Below are 16,860 nucleotides of genomic sequence, written 5' to 3'. Positions count from 1 at the left end.
TACTTTTTATTTCTTCTTTTAAAACAAAACGGATCGTCAGTCATCAATAAAACATCATCGAACATGGAAAATAAAATAAATCACATCTAAAGGATGTAAAGAGAGGAGAAAAATATACTCACAACTCTGGTGTCGGTGGCTATTACAGGGACAACGAACATGATAGATTAATGGCAAAAATGAATTCTACAGCAAAACATTAGTCATATCCTCTAGAACGAACAGTGACTCCACCACTAATGAAAGGGTAATAAACCCATTTCAAAGCAAATGCAGCACAAATCGATGCCAAAACTTGTGCACCGATATACATAGACACCTGTAGTTTAATGATCACATATATCAATGAAGAAAAACTTGTTTCTTAGTAGCATAGAATAATTAACTAAAATAATTTTATATGCACATGTTTCCAGTGGATGTGTTTTAATGCAACAAAGGAAGGGTGACAGCAGAATTGAAATGAGCATTGGAGATGTAGCCAATGGCAAATATGATTATCATAACGGTGAGACAAATGGTGGCAGCACAGCCTATAAGAGTCTCAGAGCCATTTGTCATCTGGTTGATAATGACGGCAACAGTTTAATGATATTATAGACCCGTGTGATACAGTTTATAACCTTGTCCACCACCACGTCTACATCTAGTTCACGTCTGATTTTAACATGACAAGAAAGTTTAAACTTTCTGACTATAATGACCCATATGTGCAGTTCATGAACAGCCACCACATCTTCCATATCCAATAGCCTCGTTTCTAGCTTAGTAGCATCTATCCCACGAGGCGTGCTCTCCATCAAGACTTCCAAAATATTTCGCACCATATTCATAGTTGTCACCAAAACTGTTACTAAAAATATTATAGTGCAAATTATATCAAGGTTTAAACCTCTTTTTGGTCCCTAAGTTATAAGCAGATGTTCAGTTTAGTTTTCGTTTTTAAAAATGTAAATCTTTGATTCCTAAGTTATAAAAAAATGTATCAAATGAGTCCTTTTTTGACTTGAAATACTGTTTTTGGTTGTTTCTCAACAACTGTTATATCTTTAGATTGCTCTGATTTGTTTCTTAATAATATAAGCACTTTAGATTACTCTTTGTACTTTGACCATGAACATAAAAAAAGAACTCATTTGATACATTTTTTATAACTTAGGAACCAAAGGTTTACATTTTTAAAAGCGGGGACTAAACTGAACATCCGCTCATAACTTAGGGACCAAAAAGAGGTTTAAACCTTATATCAACTAAGTGCAAAACTATTACAGTGAACATGACAATGAAGGTCCCGATCAACTCAACATCCACCTTTCTTTCCAAAGGGATAAGACGAGACAGTGACAAGGAGCATGAGACGGATGGTAAGGCTCTATCTTCTATTGTCTTGTCATCCAAAGTGAAGCATCTACAACACTTTAGAAGGAAATTCTTGTCAGTATTATTTGTTGTAGGAAGAAGTGCACTAGAAGTGCCTGAGGTGGCAGGTGTCGAAGGAATTTTTTTGTTGAGAAAATATGAGAGGTATATATATAATCAGAATCAGAAAGGAAAAGCAACAAAGCGACTCAAGACGTTGTACCACTTGTCTAACCGTGAGTGCTTCTACTAACTAACAATGTTTCTGCCTAACTGGGCAAATGATAGTTTTGTATCATTTCGAATATATTTGTTTGTGATGTTGAACTTATATTGATCATGTCACGTCCATTCTATGACTAAGCTAGTTCTTTTTTGGAAGTTTAGACTTCATTGGAGCTATGTAAGCCTCTGTATTGGTTTTCCAAGAGGGACAATTGAGGGGATCGTAACCTATTCCTCTCTCAGAGACTGTCTGAAATTAAAAGTACGAGCGTTATTTTTTTCTGCTATTTTTCAATGAGGCAAATGATCTAGCATCGTATGGAGCAACATATTTACCTACTTGTATTAACAATGTGTTATTCTTGATTTTAGTTTAATAGCATTCGAATTTTATGATCTATGGTATTATATACCTTACACATAACTCATACATACATTATACACAAAACATTATTATGTCATACATACCTTTTACATACTAATTAATCATCTTATCTATTTTTGGGATTTCGTACCTAAGTTAAATCCCTGAAACACACCTCATACATTATTTATTCATACCTCATACATAACAAATACATACCTCATACGTAACTTATACATATCTTATATATAATTCGTACATAATTCATACATAACATGTACTTAACCTAAACATACTTCATACACAACTCATTCAAAACTCGTAACCCGTGTATACCTCATACTTGACACATACACATCTCATACATAACTCATACTTAATACATACATATCTCATACATAACTCATACATACATCATACATAACACATTTCTGGCTCATACACAATACATATTTACCTCATACATAATCTATACATAACATTTACATATATACCTCATACATAACTCATACATTCTTCATACATAACTCATATATATTACCTCATACATAACACACATTTACATCATAAATAACTTATGCAAAACTCATATCATCTTATCCATTTTTAACCTATTTAATATTTCGTACCAATTTTTACTCCCTACATAAGACATACAAACCTCATACATAACCTATACGTACCCAATACATAACACATACACACATCATATATAGCACATACATATCTCATACATTCCTACTAGTAATTTTATTCATCTTTAACTGATGATTTCCTACAAACATTATCTCACACATACATCATGTATAACTCATACCTTAACCATACATAACTCATGCATACCTTATACAAATTTTGTAAAGTTACAAATTAGGTTTAAACCTATTTTTGGTCCCTAAGTTATAAGCGGATGTTCAGTTTAGTCCCCGCTTTTAAAAATGTAGACCTTTGATTCCTAAGTTATAAAAAATGTATCAAATGAGTCCTTTTTTGATGTTCATGGTCAAAGTACAAAGAGAAATCTAAGGTGCTGTTATTATTAAAAAACAAATCAGAGCAATCTAAAGATGTAGTAGTTGTTAAGAAACAACCAAAAACAGTATTTCAAGTTAAAAAATGACTCATTTAATACATTTTTTATAACTTAGGGACCAAAGATTTACATTTTTAAAAACGGGGACTAAACTGAACATCCGCTTATAATTTAGGGACCAAAAAGAGGTTTAAACCTTACAAATTACAATAACAAAGTGTTTTCATTGTATGTTTTGGTGATTTTGTCAAGGAGCTTTAGAATCATATGAAAAAATTATGGATTATTGTAGGCGCATGGATTAATCTTCAAACAAATAAAGACTATAAATGTGCTTGAAGTGACGATGACTATTTTGCTGAATTTGAATAATTGTAGTTTCTACACATTGATAAAGACTTTGTAGAGTATGATTAATTTATTATGGATCTTCAAGAATAAGGAAAAAAAATTGAAGTTTGTTGCCTAACCCTTGCTTGTTACCATACATAACACATACATAACTCATACATACCCCACACATAACTTATATATACCTCGTACATAAACTACACATACCTCATAAGTACTTCATACATAACTCATAAACCTCATACATAAGCTATACATATCTTATACATAACACATTCGTCAGTCATACATATCTCATATATAACATATATATACCTATTAGTTATCTTATTCATTTTTAACTGATGATTTTGTATAAATGTTGACTCCCTGCAATCTATCTCACACATCATCCATACCTCATACACAATTCACACATACATTATACATAATTCATACATAACATACACACAAGTCATTCATAACCCACATATACCTCATACATTACCTATACATATTTCACACATAACACATATATACCTTATACATAGACTATACACAACTTATGCATACCTCATACATAATTCATACATAACACATACATAACTCACACATACCTCATATACATAATTCATACTTAACCCATACATAAGTCATACATACTACATACATCAAAACTCATAATTCCTTGTTATGTATCACATGTATTGGTGATGTTGGTGTTTTTATGTTCAAAGTAGGAAAATATTATTTTGTGTCGCAAATAAGTAAGATTTCAAATGCTTAAATTCAGATAAAGCATAATAATATACAAATTAAACATAAATAGCTTCACATATATAAATAGGGTGGAGACTCTAGTGCGAAGCTAACATGAAATTGAAGACAATAATGAATTCGACGACAAAAGATGAGTCGTATCCTTCAAAAGAAACAACTACTCCACCACTACTTAAAGGTATTAAACCCCTTTCAGAGTCAAAACTTATGCACCACTATGCATAGGCATCCACATATATCAATTAAGAACGAACAACCTGTGTTTTACTGGTTACATTTCCGGAACTCATCTAAATGCAGGCTTTACCCTTTCTTTTCTTTTGTTGAGCAAAAGAAAGAGTGATATTAGGATTGGGATGCTCTAGAGATATAACTAAAGATGGCAATGTTGGCTAGAATGAAAGTTCCGATGAACTCAACACCAATCTTTTTTACAGACAGGAGGAGGTGGGGTAAAAAGCATGAGACAAAGTGGTAAGGCTCCATCTTTTATGGTCCTATATAGTGGTTTATTGATTTGATTGCAGAATGAGTAAAGAAAAAGTAATGAACTAACAAACCTTGCTTCTCGACATACCTGCCCTTGCCTAACCCTAGCTTCTTTTCAGTCGCTTGTGTCCAAGACTTTTCTATATGAAACATAACAATAATATAGTTTAGGTTGTAATAGACAATTCAACTTTATTTGCGTAATCATGTTTGAGTTTGTTTAATTTACAACATCTAAGATAAATGAAGTAGTTGTAGTTCATGGATGAATTTTGAATTACATGGTATAAACTTAATATAAACTTGATTTGCCAAAACTAATTGTATGGTATTGTTAGTTGGGTCAGCGCCTGCAATTGATTGCTATTGAGGCATTACGATTCACAGATGCATGCACCTAACTAAATGATTTTTATTTGTATAAACGAAACCAAGATGCTAAAACATGACTTCTTCCCAACCTTAGTACTTTAATAGTTAAACTAATCATTTGAAAAATTTACTGATTAATAAACAAAAAGAAAGTTTGATATAATAAAAATCAAATCAACCTAACTTGTTCTGGCCAGTGCACTTGTTTTCTACTTGCTAGCCACAACTTTCTTTGTCAAAACTTAAAACCAAGCTTTTAGTATACTTTTTCGACTAACATTAAACGTGAGAATAAAAACTATGATGCAATTTGGACACTCTACCATCGAAGACATGACCTTGGGGTACTCTGTTTTCCGTGTAAACAATAATATAATGCATCAAGTATCTTTGACTAATATCTAACTGCTAATAGAAATTTGTATATTAAGACTTAAAATTGGCTATATCTACATAAAGCAATGGTATAATTAAGGTTGTAATAGACAATTCAGCTTTATTTGCTTGTTACCATACATAACTCATACATACCCCACACATAACCTATATATACCTCGCACATAAACTACACATACCTCATAAATACCTCATACATAACTGATACAAACCTAATACATAACCTATACATATCTTATACATAACACATCCATAAGTCATACACACCTCATGCATACCTCATATATAACATATACATACATATTAGTCATCTTATTCATTTTTAACTGATGATTTTGTACAAATGTTGACTCCCTACAATCTATCTCACTCATCATCCATACATACCTCATACACAACTCATGCATACCTTATACATAATCCATACATAACTCATACATAACATATACACAAGTCATACATAACTCATACATATTTCATACATAACCTATACATATTTCATACATAACAACTATATACCTCATACATAGCTTATACATAACTTATACATACCCCATACATAATTCTTACATAACACATACATAGCTTACACATACCTTATACATAATTCATACTTAACTCATACATAACTCATACATACTGCATACATCAAAACTCAGAATTCCTTGCTATGTACCACATGTACTGATATTGAATGGCTTCAGTCGCTTGTGCCCAAAACTTTGTTTTGGTTGTTGTGAAAATAAATAAAATGAGGCTAATTGTGAGAGAAAAAGGTCTAACCCTAAAAAAAGGGAAAGGTTTGAGGAAAGAAAAGAGGATGAGACTTCGCATTTTGCTCTTAGTAATTATTAGATTATTAGCCCTTTAAGAGGTAGATGCTCATTGTGGCCTAATTTATGGCTTGTCTAAAGAAGAAAACAATTATAATAGTTTTAGTTTTAATTATTATGGAAACCTACCTAACATTTTTCATAGAGATCTAATTCTGTCACATTTGAAAGAGAAGCAATAATTAGAACTATTAAAACTAAAACAATAATTGTTTTCATAATAATTAAAACAGTCTTTATACATGAACTAATAACAATTCCATTTGAAAGAGAAGCAATAATTTTATTTTACAAAGAGAAGGGAGAGAGGGAATGTGGAATTTGGATTTTTTTCTATGTTGTTTCTCCTTTTAAAATATACTTATTGACATTGATTTTGATGTTTTAAAATATATTAAAAAAAGTTACACTATATCAATATTAATGTATTTTGAATGTTCAAAAGTCAATGCCAAAAAAATCTAATGGAGAGTGTTTTGGAAGTTATATTCCTCTATGGAATCATGCATGCATGGTACATGTGAATTGGGACAGAAGAAACATTTGATAGGTGGAGCCCTTTAAGAAGAAAGTTGGAATTGACTGTCTTTCTATAAAAGACTTTTTCATTTTATATTTCTACTCTTCTAGTCTATGAAAGTACATCAAACTGCCTTCTAAAATTCCTATAATAGGATTCAATTATATATCTATCCAAGAAAAAAATTAGTGTATCATATCATGCTCAGAAAAATATTATTTAGGGAAGTTGGATTAAAGGAAAAAGTAAGAACCTGTACTTCAACTATGTGACAAGGAAGAGTTTTTTATGTTTCTAATTATACTAGGAACTTCCATCCATCTATGATGTTAACATAACAATTATGTCTAGAAGGAAAGCACTGCAATACAAGACTTTTTAAATTTCAATAGAAATTCGTATCATGATTCATGGCGATTCTGAAACATGGTTTTATTCTAAAAGGTTGAGAAATATGAAGTGTCTTAAAGTAGTTGGTCATATTGCTTCGTGTGTACATTAATCTTTTGCAACAACTATATATCTTCAGTTAATATAATATTGAAAGTTATAATATTGAAATTTATTGATTGACAAAAATGACATTTTCTTTAACAGATCATAGAAAATTATTTTAATGTAATATTTATATCATTTTGATGTCAGAATTATTAAGGGATCAAGTATTTCTTTTTTAGGGTTAAACTCACATTTCAAAAGTCTTTTGATCATTAAAATGACTTATAAATAAAAGTTTTAAACCCTCAAATGATCTTTATATTTGTTGAGGAATCTCAAGTAGGTCTTCTTGTTGAAAACGATCTCAATTAGGTCCTAAATTTTGTAAAATCGTAACAATTAAGCCATTTTCGTTAGATGTTGACGTGTTGCACAATAAATATGTTGATGTGAATGTTTTTATTATTAGGAAATAGGTAGGCTTCGTTTTACACCAAGAGGGGGGTGAATTGGTGTTAAATCAAAATCAAAATCTTTTCGCAATCTTGGTATGAAAATTCAAAGCTTTTGATCTTTCCTTGAAATTAATGCAAGTAATGAAAATTCAATACAGCGGAAAAATGTAGTTGACTACTAAGAAAATATAGTCGACTGGAAATAAAGAGTGCATGGATAGAGAAAATCAAACACTGGTTTTTATACTGGTTCGGCCAATAATGCCTACATCCAGTGTCCTTCCAACCCATGAAGCAAATGCACTATAATGGTTGCGGTTTTTACAACAAGGAATTTATAGAAGCACCACGCAAAAATATAAATCTCTTCTCTAACCCAAAACCAAATATAATTGCACACACAAAACCAGAATTGCAGCAAGAATCCCCTCTTCTGCAATCTGCACCCAAGTCGAACAATCCTCAACGTGTCACCAGTACTCTTCACAGGATGCCAAGCCTATCACAGCAGACTTCACAGGTTGTCAAGCCTTTAATCAAACGTAACAGTCTTCACAAGATGTCAAGTCTTCAAGATCAAATAGAAGCACCTTCTTTGTGCAGATATTCATCAAGTAGTATGAGCAATTGACTCCTCCCTTTGAATCTCTCTAAAGCAAGATCACCACCGTCTTCTTGAAGAATTTTTGGAGCTTCTAAAACAAAGAATTCAATCTGAAACAGGAAAATGAAAATGTCAGATCACAAAAGTCATAGAATAATTCGCGTTCTGTCTATTTATAATTTTTTGTTATATCATATTGCTTCTCAGTCGAATAGCCTACTAATTCAGTCGACTGTATTAAGACAGTTATAACAGACAGTCAGCACAAAGGCTCCTCAGTCAAACAAATCAATACACATTTATTACAGTTGACTAGGTCACACAGTCTTAACCAACTTTTAAACAATATAGTCGTTAGAGCGTGTAGGCTTAACATAATTTCAAACAGATCAAAAATACAGTCGAATATGTGATCCACAATGTCGACTAACACATGAAAAATCACTTTGAAATTCTTTTCAACACAAAATCTCACATAGCACAAGTTCACAAAATATGTACAAAGATTTTAGCATAGTCGAATCCACTATGAGTGTATTCGACTGGACTAGAACTTTGTCACAACAAATATAAGTTCATAAGGTGTTTGTGATCTTTTCTTTTAGAAATGTGCAGTAATAAAAAACATTTTATTTCACATTTCAATACAAGCATGTTCCATAAATATAACACTCAATCAATCATAGGAACATACATTGAAAATCAACAAAACATGTTCAACAGATATAACAAACACTTCAGAACAAGAACATGTAATACTAGAACATGTGTACAGTTATTAAGCACTGTGTTGTCACCATCAAAAACTAGTTTTATATAGAGTTTGCATTGTCAACAATCTCAACAATCTCCCCCTTTTTTGGTGATGCACAACCATTGTTGGGAACAGTCGGTATCGATCGTAGATAGAGTATAACGCAGCGGAATAAAAATAAGTTTAGCGGAAAGCGTGTTCGGTCACTTTTGTAAATTAAAATGGTCAGTTTTAAAAATAAAATTTCTAAGAGAAAATTTATCGAACAGTTGATATTCGTAAAATGTAAAGAGTGTAAGGAATAGAAAAATCACACAAGTAATTTTTATACTGGTTCGATTTAAAAGAATCTACGTCCAGTCGTTAATCACTATAACAAGTGATTAACAGTTCCACTAAAAATGAGTTTCACAGGTTATAGAAAATAGTGAATAAAATCTGATTACAAGAACCTTCCTTCGACGAACGAACCGGAAGAAGAACACTCTGTCAACTCGAAGAGAACCGCCCCGACTATCGACACATGAAACACAAGCTTCTCTTATTCACGAGACCAGGCAGAGCACCTTGCTAACTCGAAGAGAACCTCCCCAACTTTTGACACACGAAACGCGAGCTTCTCCTATTCATGAGACCAAGCAAGGGAATTTGAACTATAGCTTTTGAGAACTTCCTCTGACAAACAGTATTCTGCAAAGCTTCTGTCCAACAACGTTACTTCTGAAATTTTCAGAAGTCCAATATATAGCCAGATACTCTGAATTTCAAAGGCCAGGTCCCAACTGCCACTAATAATCGATTATTGTAAGTGACAATCGATTATTCAAGTCCGTTATAGGTTTTTCAAAATATGATAATCGATTATATGAGGTGATAATCGATTATTCCTGAAAGGCTCATGATAATCGATTATTGCCTAACATAATCGATTATTCTAGTACAAAATACAAGTTTTACAAGATTTGAAGACTTTCCTATTACAATTATTTTCTACAAAGTGCTTTTAAACATTTCTAACACTTTCTTCAGGTAAAAATTCTTGTAGCATCATCAAAACTAATTTCTTCAATATTTACCAATGCTCCTCATTGGTAACAACCATGATTAATAACTAAACCATGTTTGTACAATTCCACATATGATAGAGTAAAAACGTATATAAGAAACAATTAACACAGTTCAATTACTCTGCATATACTGCAAAAATATCAAGCAGATAAAGTATGATGCAACAATTCTCCCCATATAGACTTGCTCTCATACACTCATGAATATCTCTCCTCCTTTGTGCATTAACAAAAAAGGAATGCTTCAGATATTTATGCAGTTTTGAAAAACAACAGAGATGCGTCATAAAGATATGCAGTTTATGAAATTCAACGATGCTTTCAAAATCACAAGTTCATCACAAAAACAGTGTAAACTCCCCCTGAAATATAGATGTGTGATGAAACAATGTGTAAAACAGTGATACTCCCCCTGTTATTATGCATGAGTTTCAAAAACAGTTTGAGTGTACAATGCAGAATATCACAGATTAATCAATAGTTTAAGCACAAATTTGTATCATAGTCAAATTATCAAATGACATATATATGCAATGATACAAATATCAACAATCTCACAATATTATCTCAATTTAGATATTGAAACATGTAAAGAGCAGAGATAATAGGAGAATATTAATGATTTAAGCAAACAGTGAGGATGTTAACCCATTCAGACGCAGTCGAATGCATTAAATCATCAGTCGAATGCATTGCTTTTGCAAATGTTGAATTCCAATTGTAGATCTTCAAAGCAATGTCCTTCCTGCAAAACTTTTCAACAACCTTTTCCAGATCAAGCATAGTGGTTAAGCAAGAATTAAATCATATCAAAACAGAAGTCAATATGTAAAGACGCATGACAGTTCAAGCATAGTTGACTTCAATCAGAGCATAGTCGAATCAATCAAACAATTCATTAGATTTCATTCAAACAGTTTAAGTAAATGGATTGATTCAAACTACTAATTTCATTTCCTTGATTTAGAAGATATTACATTGGAGGATAGACAACAAGGAAATAAAAACAAAACATAGAAAACAACAAAAGATATGGCTTTATATGTCATTCTACAAAATAAAAGACCTAGTCTAGGACTCAACACACAGCTTGGACAAACAGGATACTATTCTGATTCAGATGATTCTTCAATTATCTTATCAGCACTGTTTATACCACTATTGGTATCTCCAATGGAACATTCTTCAAAGGCTTTTATCCTGAGTGCATAGTCCATTTTTTCGGGAAGGTTTGATAACGATTTTTGCATCAGGTTTAATTTGTTCTCCAGTCGGTCAAATCTTCTATCTACATGGCCTTCAAAGATGCTTGATGGATGAAATTTATATCCCATTGCATCAACTTTTAGAATTTCAAACAGAATTTCAAACAGATCAGAAACACAATCGAATATGTGATCCACAATGTCGGCTGACACATGAAAAATCACTTTGAAATTCTTTTCAACACAAAATCTCACATAGCACAAGTTCACAAAATCTGAACAAAGATTTTAGCATAGTCGAATCCATTATGAGTGTATTCGACTGGACTAGAACTTTGTCACAACAAATATAAGTTCATAAGGTGCTTGTGATCTTTTCTTTCAGAAATGTGCAGTAATCAAAAACATTTTATTTCACATTTCAATACAAGCATGTTCCACAAATATAACACTCAATCAATCATAGGAACATACATTGAAAATCAACAAAACATGTTCAACAGATATAACAAACACTGCAGAACAAGAACATGTAATACTGGAACATGTGTACTGTTATTAAGCACTGTGTTGTCATCATCAAAAACTAGTTTNATATAGAGTTTGTGTTGTCAACAATCTCAACATTTATTACGTGGAATAAAAATTTAAATTTTGATTATGTATTAATTTTTTACATGGCGTTACTTAATTAGTCATTGTGGTTAGGAAAATAAATTAGGGATTTTGTGTTGTTCATATTAAGGATTTCAACTACATAGACATTACATGCATCTCCACCATGCCACCTACACACGCATGCCATAGTTGAGGATCCAAACACCTCTCCGCCTCCTTCGATTTCTCTTTCGAGTCCATGAATGTAATCATCTCTCTCATCAACTTTCCCAAATTGAGCGTACCTTTTTATCACAAAAAATCGTAAGAGGATGTAGATAAAAAAAAGTTCATTTCTGAATTCAAACATCACCTCGGTTGCATTTTTGTGAGCCTCTTTCTTACCTTAAAAAGCATATATATGATCACTCATGTTCACAGTAATTCTGAGAAAACTTAGAGTGGTAGTTGCAAATTTTATTTCCACTGAGAAAGAGAAATGAAATGGAGATTGTTTTGATAATTTGCATGCTCTCCTCTCTAAGTACAAATCTAATGATTGAATGACTGAAAATAAAGTAAAAGAACAACAATACATAATTCCAAAAAGAGTTACTAGGAGCATAACAAGAAGAGAAAATACTTTCGTTCATAAAAATAGTTCTTCATTTTTTTAATTTTATTTTATGCTTCTTGGACTTGTAAACCGTTAGTACCATGTCCTTTATATTTTTGTAATATCATGGTTCAAATAGTAATCGTAGCTTAGATTGAAACTGGATCTAAATTAAAATTTCAATCATGCCTATATAGTAACATCAAGTTCGGCCAAGAGAAGGAGGAACAAGACAATTATACAAGCATGGAAAGTGTAAAAACATAAAAAGTATGGGAATAATCTTGGCCATTGATCTAAATCTAGATGTTTTAAAATAACTTTTTAATTTTTCTCTCATTTTTCTATAATATTTTCGGCCGAGGCTAGAATGGGTGGCTAAATATAGCAATACCCTTTATTTGTAAATTACTTTTGAAATATATGATAAACTGAGAGGATTTAAAGCAAACACTTCCGAGAGTAATTCTCATTCATGCGTTTTATCTTGATTTTTAGAAGTCCAAGTGGTTATTATTCCTTAGTGCTTATCTTGAAGATGAAAATGGAACTTCAAATTAGAGTAGTGGGCCCTGCTTCTTCCACCATTTAATTACTCTCCAACTTTTATCTTTTAATTTGTGTTCATGTTCTTATGCTCTACAATTTTCGGTTCAAAAATATTCTAATCGATTTCCGTCCATAATTATGCTCTTCTTAAATTAGATTCTGTTAACTTGAATTCTAGATCCTACACTTGCTCCTATTCTTATGATTAGAATCATTTGTTCAAGTCTCTTAAGATTTGTTTCCAAGTTTTAAAGCAAGAATATATATTCAACTCCCGTAGTGATCTTGCTTCATGTAAATTTAAGCTTCCTTTCTATATATGAACTGTATAAAAAATATAAGAGAAAAGTTCTACTAATAGTACTGTAGTATTCCACTAAATATCCATCTGCCACAAGTTGCCTATGAGGAGAAAATATGTATAAGGTGGAAATTCAAAGATACAATTCAGTGATTTTCAAAGAGGATAAGACAGTGAATAGCAAGAAACATTTGACAATAGGATAGAGAAAGGATAATTTTGATGACGATCCCATGATTAAGCATGGTAAATCACAATATCAGATTGATCTCACCCTCAATAAGTTCAGCTTGCCCAGGATCTAGACATGTAAAATGATACCAGGTGTAGATGATTTTAACAGAATTGTCTCACTAACACATCAATTATCATGTGCAATGTTGACATGTTAATCCTCATTCTTACACTTTTATCATGACATTAAAAACAACGAAGCTATTTTTCATTAAATATTAGTTTTAAACTAAATTTGAAAACATATTTACACAATATAATGATGTCAGTCAATGTTCTTACATATACATTCATTTATCATATGAAAAGAAAACCAGAGTTCGTGAAAATGTTGACAATCTATGGAATCATTGATTTACTTCCGTTGAGAAAAAAAAGAAAAAAATTACGAAATATTAAAATTGAATTTTATATCTTGTTGACATTTATTGAATCTCCAATGACTATTGGCTTCAGTACCTTGATTAAATCTCCCCTTATCGTTATCCATATAAACACCATCACCAGACTATTCTTGTCAAATCGGATTCCCAAAGAAGGTGCAAATGAAAAATATTAATGTATGAAATATTAGGAAACTAAGATCAGGTTTCCTCAATGGATGAAGGTCATAGGCTTATACGAGTTATAATGGCAATCCAACATGTTTAAATCTATAATGCATGCAAAAACATAGGCTCATACGACTTATAATGTCATTCCAACATGTTTGAACGTATTATGCATGCAAATACATTAGATTTATAATAAATAAAAATATGGATGGTATAATAATTAATTGAAAAAGCCAATAACAACACAATTCCAATTTTACATTAAGTATTTCCTCATCTTAATTCGTTGTTCACCATATTTGGCGATGGTGTCCTATTCTGATTCCCTTCAAAGAATGACTCCAAGGAAGCGTGCCCTCTTTGCACTCACTCTTTCGATTAAACCGTTATAATAAGGATAGAGACAATTAATCCAACATTAGAAAACAGACATGATGGTGGTGGCACTTTAGGGATTTTTTTTGCGATGGACTGAACTGTTGGGAATCCAAGTGAGTCTAAGTCCCACATTGGAAAGAAATGAGAAAGTATAGCAGTATATAAAGGTGAAAGACCTATTAGCCAATTGTCTTAAAGTTTTGAGTAGAGAGTGATGTCAATCACTTATATGGTTGGGCTCATCGATATTGTATCTCTCCGATGAAGCTCCTCTTCCATAAATCCAACATGGCAAATTGAGGCAAAATCTTTTTAATTGTAAGCACTAAAGTATCTAGGCATACAAGAGATCTTTGAACTTAAATAACATGCATGAATCAAAAATTTTCTTGAATAAAATATTGTTAAATATTTATACAGATAATACAAGTTTTTTATATTTTTAGGTTAAAATTTAGTTTCTTGAAAGCCAAATTATGACATCGGATTAAAAAAAACAAAAATCAAATTCTGAACTAAACTTATACCTTTTACTTTTTCATTTAAAAAAAGGAAAAATATTTTTTCAAAAAAAAATTAAAAAGTAACTCGAATACTCGAAAATCGACTCACCCAACAACTGTACCATATGTGTACATACTTAACTAGAAACAACTGAGTTAACCACCTTGATTTGGTAGATTGGCCTTGGTGTCTTGGGAATTAGTCTCCATCACATCAAACCATCAACCTTGTATATTGTATGTGTTTGTAAACATAATCAAAAATTTGTAAATGTAAAATTAAATATATACCTAACTTATTGCAGTAATAAAAACCTTCTCTTTTAAACATTTTAAGATTATATTTTTTTAACGAGTCTATTCTATAGAAAATGAGGAAAAGCAATTTAATAACTTATTAAAGTGTAAGAAGACTTTATTGAAATCATAGACATATCCATATATATATATATATATATATATATATATATATATATATATATATATATATATATATATATATATATTAGAATTGATATATGAAGCAAAAAAAAAATGGTTTTATAGTTTTGATAAGTACAAATATAATTATTGAAAATGAAAAAAAAAATCATGAATAATATACAGTTTCAATGAAAGTTACCAGTGAAAAAGATAATTTTAGAACAATTCTGAAAAATAAAAGGGTGATTAAAAAATTTATTTGGCAGTCCAACCACCGTGAGAGAAGCTAAAACATGGAATTAAAAGATAGAAAAGAGTGGGATGAGATGAGAGTGACAGGATCACTAAGCGAGAGACGAGATTGGATAACAGGACACAACCTTGAAAAAAATGTAAAAACAAAAATGAGAATGTTGGGTTACTCCTTCTTTGAATTTAACGGTTATAATAGAAAAAGAGAAATGATTAATCCTAAATTAGAAAACAAACTTGATGATGTTAGTTATTCTGTTTAATATTTTATTTTATTAGATATTATGTAACAACCATACTCATTAACATTCTCATGTTATGAATAATCAACATTTAGTTTTAGGGTAAATTTTATATAATTTTTTTTTTTTAAAAAACCACATTAAATTTCTCAATAAATTGTTTACCAGTTTTAGACTCTTAACAATTTTTTTTATAAGATTTATTATTGTTTTAACAATATTCGTTTAATCAATTTTTGCATCTTAATTATTATTTGTTAAAATGAACACAAACTCCTCAGTTAACTTGTATATCATAAGTTAAGATAAAATCAAATTGAAAAAGTGATTTTTTTAACTCATAATGAAATGAAATTTTATTTATTTATAATTAATTTTCTAGGACTCACTCATTATAAAGGCGAGATTACTTATATTAACAATGTAACATACTAACATTATAATTCAAAATTCTTTTTTTTTATACAAATAAGTATAGGTGTTGCTCGCTCCACCTTTCCAAATGGGACCTGTACCTCTCCATTATTTTAATTTATTTCAAAAATATTTTATATCTCCCCACTATTTTCTTTTATTCCAAAAATATCCTACACCTCTCCTAACCTTAACAATTTTTCTCTTTCTCTCTCTACACTAATGGAGCATTTACATGGCTCATTAATGGAGCATTTACATAATTGAAATTGTGATATATTTTCTTAAATAAGTTTGATTCAATCTTATTTTTAGTGTTGAATATATTTTTTTCTTTTCAAATTACTTAATAAATGGTAAAATTTTGTTCTAAATTTCTAGAAAAATGTTTATATATGTGTGTGTTTTTTACATATAAAATCTATAATTTTTAACATTATATTATGTTTTAACTTACCGACATGTTTGACTCAAATAACATGAATAAAATATTATTATGTTTATTATTTTGTATTTGCATCTGGCTTTTAATTTTATAAAATAGAAATGGTGGAAGTACTAATATTTCCTTTG

The 16,860-nt window shown here is 30.7% G+C and overlaps 1 pseudogene; it reads right to left on the bottom strand.

Annotated features, from left to right (window-relative positions):
- Positions 1 to 86: 86 nt before the first annotated feature.
- LOC106755213 lies at positions 87 to 11,236 on the bottom strand (annotated as a pseudogene).
- Between the last annotated feature and the right edge of the window lie 5,624 nt (positions 11,237 to 16,860).

The sequence above is a fragment of the Vigna radiata genome, unplaced genomic scaffold, assembly GCF_000741045.1.
Source record: "Vigna radiata var. radiata cultivar VC1973A unplaced genomic scaffold, Vradiata_ver6 scaffold_465, whole genome shotgun sequence".
NCBI lineage: Eukaryota > Viridiplantae > Streptophyta > Magnoliopsida > Fabales > Fabaceae > Vigna > Vigna radiata.
This window is presented reverse-complemented; position numbering and strand designations above follow the sequence as displayed.